At 35.4% G+C, this 8,890-nt stretch overlaps 1 protein-coding gene across 1 annotated transcript in view; it reads left to right on the top strand.

Moving 5' to 3' along the window:
* LOC145986652 (scavenger receptor class B member 1-like) overlaps positions 1–7,412 on the top strand; it is a 62,525-nt gene extending 55,113 nt beyond the window's left edge. The window contains exon 9 of the mRNA XM_083120926.1: positions 1–7,412. This exon is cut by the window's left edge and continues 1,021 nt beyond it. The gene's annotated coding sequence lies outside the window, so the exon portion shown is untranslated.
* The last annotated feature ends 1,478 nt before the right edge of the window (positions 7,413–8,890 follow it).

Below are 8,890 nucleotides of genomic sequence, written 5' to 3'. Positions count from 1 at the left end.
ATTAACTTGGGAGGCTTGTGTATGAAAGTTATGTAATTTGTAGTCTTTGTGCACTAAATTGAGGAAAATGTTACCAGATTTTATGTACATGCTGAATATAAACTGGGCATGAATTGTTGTGAAATTTGGTTGATATTGACATAGTTCTGACATAAAATTTTCCAATAAGCAATATCCTACAGGTCCAGTATAAAATTGCAAATATTCCTTGAAGAATCTAAATGGTTCATTTCCCTTCTTAATGAATATAACCAAGGTGACTGCAATGGGTTTTGCTTTAGAAAAAGAAACTGTGCATTTAGAAATGTACTGCACAGAGCCAGTGTACGTGAATTATACCTTCACATTCATTACAAATCTAACAAAATAATGCAGTTTATAACTGGTTTCATTTTAGCATTTGTTCATCTTTTCTTTTGAGAGAGTGCAGTTGTAGCGTTGTCGCCTTATAATCAAGGGGTCCCGGGTTCGATACCAGGTGGAGGCACGTAGTGGTTCAGATCCCACTTTGAACTGTAGGTCGAGTTCTGATTAGCCATACTGTGCATAAAGTTGACTTAAACACCAAATCAATTAACCAATCAAGCCTTTTGAGACAATGTAGAACAAACTTGTAAGGCCTGATTAGACCCATGCACCATGCACAATATTGCATAGATATTTTATAATATCTGGTGTGATTAATTTTGATACAGTTGATCCTAATATTGAATGGAAAGATAAAGTCATGTTTGGGGAATAAAGAATGCAGTAGTATAATTAATAAATGTAAGCTCGTTGTGCCAGGCAAGTCTGCTATACTGATAAACCTTGGCGAGAAGGGGCATGGTGGGTGTCTGCTGGCATTGCCCATAAGTGCAAGAGCAGCACATGATGCTAGAAATTATTCCAGGATGCCCAATGTTGTATTGTGTTGCACTGTGCTGCATCTCTTGGCCTTTGTGAGTCTTTAGATCTGCCACTCACCTCGCACATCACTTCAGCATTTCACCGGTTTTTTTTAATATATATATATATATATATCAGCGGTGTATACTCTGGCTCATGTAGGTAATCGCAGATGACCCGGCTGTATTTCTTTCTTTTTTTTTAAAAAAAAAAAATATATACATTTCTTCGCAATATTCTTCCAAACCAATTTAGATGCATACATTTCTTTACTTCCAACGTGCCGCGAATGCTTTCAACCGTTTGCCGCTGAATGTCCGGGAACCTTTCTCCAGCCGGTGGAATGACGTTAGGGAATCTCACCCTGACGTCATTCCACCCGCTTCCTTTACAACCCTTGGCGAGAAGGGAAGAGAAAGAAAAGAGGGGGGAGGAAACTCTGCTTCTCAGGCACGGCGATTCCGTGGCCAGGGTAAGCTCCTTCTGGTGAGAGTCCACCGGTCTCAACCCCTAGAGTTTGCCTTTCCCTCCGCTGGCGACCATTGACCTCCTACAACCCTCCTCCACAATTCTCTCCCAAAGGCTATGTCGCCGCTAAACATAGAAACTGTGTTTTTTATGGCAGGGACATTTCTCAGGAACGGGTATTTTGGGTTCACAAAGTGCCTTCTGTAAGGGATATAGGGAAAACATACCCGGTAAAGTGCGAAGAACAGGAAAATATGAATAACATAGGCAAACCAATTCTACGCTAACTTTCACTATACATTTACTTCTGTCTTGCTGATGTCTGTTACATAGAAATTTATCAAAAGGAAAAAGCTTAAATATTGAAGATGAAGCAAACTAAATTAAAATTCAAAACTTAAGCAATTAATGCACCTATAAGCTGACTCCCCCCCATTCTTGTATTTGCAAAAATAGTGATTGTTTCTTCTCTCTAATCTTCAAAAGCAGCGAGAGTACTTCCTTCACGGAACTGAATATTTTTTAAAGGAAAAGATATAAATAAATTACATATATTTTAGTTTATTTAAGTTAGTATTCCACCTTTTTAGATTAATAGTGATGAAGATGAACGACTAAAACATATAAGGAACAAACACATCAGGCACGTAGCCAGGTGGAGGACTCGGGGAGCTGAAATCCCCTCCCCGAAATCATTCATATATCTAATTTAAAAAGTGTATAGTGGTAATTAATTTTACTTCATTTGCAGATTAAACACCTTGCATAATACGTTGTAATTATCTGAGATTTATCTTCAGAACTTCTACCCCCACTTTTTCAACTTTATGTGGCGGCTGCTAATGAGTACCCTCCTCTCCACCCCCACCCCGAAATAAATTTCTGGCTCAGGCCTGCACTGATTCGAACTTTTAAAACCTGTCATCGCAGGGAATTTGGAGCTCGGAAAGGGAATTTTTTTTATCATTCATAGGGAATTTCATTCTGAGTCCTGGAGTAAGTTGAATTTTGCACTTAAATTAATAATGAGGGTTTATATTTCACTAGTGCATGTCTTTCATTTTATATTTCACAGTTTTTTTTTATTTTGCTTTATAATACTGTCTTGTTTTATTATTTGAAATTCTGCACGTATATTAAACTGCAATAATGAGAATTAATTGATTGTGGTCGCCACAATAAGACAAACATTCCCACAAAATATTCCTAAATCCCATATGGATCCTGATATAAAATGCACGGAAACTTTTGGAGTTTGATGATCAAGGGTCGGAGATTACCCACTCGTTAGAACCAGCATACGCCACTGATATATATATACACCGATGATGCTATAAATTAGCGAAAATTTTGAATTTTCCTACTGTCCGGTGAGTGTATCCTTTTACCTTATAAGTCTTGTCTTGTTCTTATCATGACCAGGCACACACTACCTATTGATCAACAGACAGTTCTCGGTGGGCAACAACACCCTCTCGATCATCACATTATCAGCTGGTCACATTCACTTTGCACTGGGGTGGTCATTATTCAATGTATATGTAGAAAGATTTTTCAAAATGCTACTTGTACAATTCATCTTGAAATTAAACGTAATTAATGACAATTTTCAACATTGTTGAATAATGTTTCCTCAGAGAATAATAGTATGAAAAGACATTAAATTGCATGATAGCATGTAAAATGTGGGGGGGGATGACCCTTATATTTGATTCATGCTGAAGGAGGTTAAAATATATTGTTTCCGTCCAGTTTTGTGCCTATCTGTTGTGAAAGATAGCTAGCATTTTTAAGTGTTTCTGTATCACAGTATTGTTTATTCTTTATATTTACTATTATGTTTTGAGAAGTTACTTCGAGATAGGATAAGGTCCAATGAGGAACATTATCTTTTATATTTTACATTATCTACTACAACAAAAAATGCAAATGCATTTTTATATACTCCAATACGAATGGAATGATAAAAGTCTACATCTTTGCATATTGTGTAGGTATGTGTAATCACAAGCATATTATATTAAATATTCAAAATGCTACTTGTGGTGAGAACTTCTGTATTCACTTGATATTTTGACACATGCACATGTCCTTTCCAAGAGTAAAATTAAATTAAACAGTGTAACAATATATCAGAAGTTGAAAAACAATCAAAATTGAAAAAAAAATATTGACCAAATATAATCTAAGGAACAATAGGAGCTCTAGAGGCTGTTAAATTATTATTTCTTCTTTTATAAATACATACTCTGTTCAAAAAGAAACCAAATTTGTTGAGAATTATTTTTTTTTACTTGTACATTTATCCCTTCAAAGTGGTTCCTTCCACTGTTAACACACTCGCTACTTCCATCGAGGCCTTCCCGATGGCATGGTGGTAACGTTGTCGCCTTGTAATCAAGGGGTCCCGGGTTAGATACCCAGTGGAGGTGCATAATGGTTCGGATCCTGCTTCAAACTGTAGGTCCAGCCCCAACTAGCCTATCAGTTCACAAGTGAACTTTAAACAAAACTCAATCAAACATTACTTCCAGCATGTCTTCCGCTCGGGGAACAATAGTTGCATTATATTTTGCCAAAAACTCTTTAAGGAGCTCCAAATGTGTTGGAGCATTGCCGTGGTACAGCATCCACATATTGTTTGCCAATGCTTGAAGCCTCAGAAAATTGCCACAATCACGGAACACTGCCCCACTTGAATGCTTTGTGATGGAATTTAAACTGTGTACAGTGATGCTACTTTGCAATGCCAGCAGATAATAACGGGTATCAATATTTTGGCATACTATTTTGAACTTTGATTTCTGTTTGGACAGACCTTGTATGTATGTGTACACACACACCACACACACACACACACACACACACATATATTGTCATGTGAGAACCAAAGGGTTGTAACTCCAGTTTACCAAATTCACAGGAGAGAGGAAATAATGTATTCTTAGGAATACATCTGACTCTTAACCTCTTATTAACCAGGTATCTCGATCGAGATACTTACCTGTAACCCCTCGGGGACCAGGTATCTCGATCGAGATACTTTGACATGTTCATAGTTTTTACGTCATAATGTCGCTATTATTCGCTGGAATTGCAATTTTCTTCTCTTATATTGTTGTTAACACATATATTGCACTGTAAGGACTCTTGCATATCTTAGTGTTCAAAAAAAAAAAAAAAGCAGGAAAATGGCAGCTTTTTCTCAAGAAAAAAAGCATTGTGCCCATCAAAGGCTGGAATTTTTGTTCCGCTATAATGCATTTCAACCTCGATTTGGGAATAGTTTGCTGGTCGGTAGCAGGAAGTTGCAAAGTACTTTCAGTTTCGGCAAAAGGGGTGGAGGGAGTTAGGGGTGGAGGAAGTAGGGGGTGTAACAAAGTAAAGGATCAAAGTGCAGGCGGAAAGAGAAATCCTTACACTAGAGTACAGGTGTTCGTCACGTGACTGCAATGTGACTGGCAATGTCCAAAAATAGACTGAGAACACACTTCTAAGAAGTTCCACGGTTCTGAGTCACTAACAATCGTGGTTGTGCACCGAAAAGTTCTTGTAATGTGTGGCTGTGCATTGACAAATTTCAGTGGCACACTGAGTCAGTGGCACACAGACATTGCTCATATGATAATAGTGCAATTATTTTCTTGTTCCAAACATGCCTGCGATCATTTCCATGTGTATTTTGACAATGTCCTGCACTTTGTTGTCCAGGGAGAGTGGGGAACCCAATTTTTCTTCATAAATATTGGAATTTTCCGGTTCCTCCCCTTCCCCCCTCCATATATATACTCAATGTCCATAAATTGTAGGTAGTCCGAATCTATGGTTCTTTCCACGTATAACGGTATTTGATTCATCCGTCTAGGGAAATTAGCCTCCAATATACAGTCGTTTCAAGGTAACTGCAATCCAAGGCTTGAGTCAGTGGCACACAGACATGTCGTTTTGGGGGTACAAATCGTGTTCTATTGCTCATATGATAATAGTGCAATTATTTTCTTGTTCCTAACATGCCTGCGATCATTTCCATGTGTTTTTTGCAATGTCCTGTACTTTGTTGTCCAGGGGGGAGGCATTTTTCTTCATAAATATTGGATTTTTCTGGTTCCTCTCCTCCGCTCTCCATATATATACTGAATGTGTATAAATTGTATATAGTCCGAATCTATGGTTCATTCCGCGTATAACAATATATCATTTGTCTGTCTAGGGCAAGTAGCCTCTGATGTACAGTCATCTAAATGAAAGTCTGCATTTTGCTAAAAATTGGCCCGGTCCCGGGGGGCTTACATGGCAAAATGGACTCTGTAATCAAAACGTTAAAAAGAGTCAGTAAGTTGGAGATACATGACTCCACCTTACTGCTAAGGATTAGAAGTGGATATATATCAATCTGACTCCAAATAGAGCTCCTCAGAGGAATTACATTAATCATCTGGTTCTCATACGACAATATATAGGAAGGAAATGGTAAACATGTACTGCACAATATCGAAGTGTCTATATTTCGTAGCCTAGCTACATGATCTTTTTCCTTCTATGTTGAAAATGCGGCCAGGGTGCAAAATATAGAATCTTGCCGTTTGTGTGGTAAGTGTTTAGAGTTTTTCTCGATTTTTTAGCTGCACATCTCCATCCTTGCTATTTCATGTTCACTTCAGAATCAGAAATGATGATGGCATGTTCCTGTAGTATGGCCAGATATGGGACAATGATAGAGAATAGGTGTTGGACAAAAATGTGTTCTCACCAGTGTTTGACTGTTTACTATGTACGTGGTGGCTGAAATGTATGTGCACACATTCATGAAAAGTATTTTTCCGTCCTTTGAATTTATATGTAAATACCAGTGTATGTCAAAAATATTAAAGTAATGAGGCTTTTGAAATCGTATCCTCTGGTATTCATGAACACAACATTGTCCCTATTAAAATAATACCACGTGGATTCAATACATCTACAAGACTTGGTGCAACTTTCCTCATGAGGATTGGAAGTAAGCTTTTTGTGAGAGTCTTTCTCATTTTGGTCACAGTTCTTTAACTGTTGACAGTTTATAAGTCTGCAAATTGTGATTTCAACTTCCAGAGTGATAGAACAGGCAAGCTATATACAATTTTGTAGACCCTTAAGCCTTTGAAGAATTTCTGAGACAATATGATCACTAGGGAATGAATTTATATGCAAATACATATCTTCATATAATGCTAAAATAAATGTTGTTTTGTATTATCTTTGCGGATTTGTGGTACGTAAGCTCGAAAATGCTGTTTTTATTTTCTATATTTTATATATATACTAGTTTTTAGCACATATTTTACATATTTTAATTATTTTTACACATAATTTCCATATTTACTTTTAGTTATTTTTACACATAATTTCCATATTTACTTTTAGTTATTTTTACACATAATTTCCATATTTTCAAACACTTTCTGGCATATATTTCATATTCATGCTATTTCTGCATTTTCCTTTCTTGTACACTCTGTTTATTTTAAATCTTGACAGTAGACAGTGCATCTGTTATTCTAACATTCTTATCAACAATAGAAAATGCAAGCTCAAATTTTTCAGTGAAATCCGTTGCATATTTTAAATATAGGCTACTCACATCACTTAATGTGATATTGAATGCAGTTTCACTCAATATATCTTCAGGATAACTGAAGGAGGTTTACATTTCAACACTTAAAAGTGGTAATCCGTTGTTTTGGTAACAAAAAATTAACATATTTTGTATTACAATTAATGTCATGTAAGGTTAATGCATTTTATTGAGCTGAGTGAGCCACTTGGTTAATGAAAATAGTCATTTTTCGCATTGGTAAGTCCATATTTAATTCCAAATTTTGATTAAAATAACTAAATATTTATTTACATATCCAGCACTTTATTAGTACATATAAATCCATTCCCTAATACAGTGTTTTTTGATGGCCATGCAGAATATTTTTTTTAAACAATCTTTGTATCTTGTTTTGTAAGAAACTTTTTCTTGTTACAATATTTTATAAAATGTTATATTGTATGTTTAAATAAATTGTATTTGTTGTTTACTGTTGTGTTTTTATTTTATTTTGGGAGTGACATTCTGTTATGCCAGGGGAAGTTCAGTCTGCTCTCTAACCATACTGTTCACCTCAAGAAAGAACTAGCAAATAACATGATCTACATGGTGGTCCAAATAAAACTATATACAATACACAAAGTTGGTCATAATGTTTGGGTATAGTTTTGTATTACTAAAAACTACTAAAAAAAAGTGATTGAGCAGGCTTTTTAGGATTAAGATGTGCCCAGCAGCTGTATAGTTTGGCTGATGCCTCATCTTCTCATCACTGCTATTACCTGGCTACCATTACTTTCAAGCAACTCACCCAATTGTTTTCATAATAGTTTCATCAACGCCAACTCATACCAAATACTAGAGAGCTAACTATTTGGCTATAGCAAAAGCCACTAAATCTGACTAACCATCTCCAGTAACAGAACACATGAACCAAATATAACCAAAAATAAATATATATATATATATATATATATATATGATAAAAGGAAGGAGGGCCACAAGGGCTAAATAAAAAGTGAAAGAGGAGAGAGGAAACACTCACCGGACAAAGAAAAAATTCAAATTTTCGTGATGGTATGTCACATCTTCAGGAGTAGAGACACGCCATCACGAAAATTTGAATTTTTTCTTTGTCCGGTGAGTGTTTCCTCTCTCCTCTTTCACTTTATATATATATATATATATATATATATATATATATATATATATATATATGGATTTTGTTAGTTTAGAAATTTAATACAAGAAATTTCAACTTCCGTGTATTTAGGTAAGGCATAACTTACACCACATGACATCATTTCACTAAGTAATAAAGACCAGTTTTGGCATGTACTTACTTTGTTGTCTAGCTTTCACCATATCATGTGACTTCCTCAGGAGATACGACAAGAATAGTCAAGATTTAAGACATGGGAAGGTAAGTCTTTTATCTTTTTATCATCTTTTTATTCTTATCCTATCTCCTGAAGAAGCCACATGATGTGGTGAAAACTAGACAACAAAGTACATGCCGAAACTGGTCTTTCTTACTTAGTGTTCCCTGTATTTGTTAGTAATGTTATAAAAGAAAAAAAGATTAAATGAATGTAAGAGAATGAAACAAGCTGTATAAATTTTGTTCAATCTGTTCAAATAATAGTTGATGAAGTAATTTAAGCATCATAGCGTTGAAAAATATATTCAGAATAAATACAAAACACCAAATTTTATAAAAAGAAGTGTTTATTGCACTAACATGTCTCTTTATAAACATCATAATCTCAATGTTAAATCCTTTTAGGTATTCCAAAATATAGTGTTACATTTCTTACTTAAAGAACATATTTTGATATGTACATTATATACATGAACATCACAACAGCATGAAATAATCAAAGTGTTGAATTTGCATATCCTCTAGTGCTCAAAAATTGTGGATGGTCGCCAGTATACCACAGTTTCAATCAATTTCGATTT

The sequence above is a fragment of the Lepisma saccharinum genome, chromosome 4 (assembly GCF_977018435.1).
Source record: "Lepisma saccharinum chromosome 4, izLepSacc3.1, whole genome shotgun sequence".
NCBI lineage: Eukaryota > Metazoa > Arthropoda > Insecta > Zygentoma > Lepismatidae > Lepisma > Lepisma saccharinum.
This window is presented reverse-complemented; position numbering and strand designations above follow the sequence as displayed.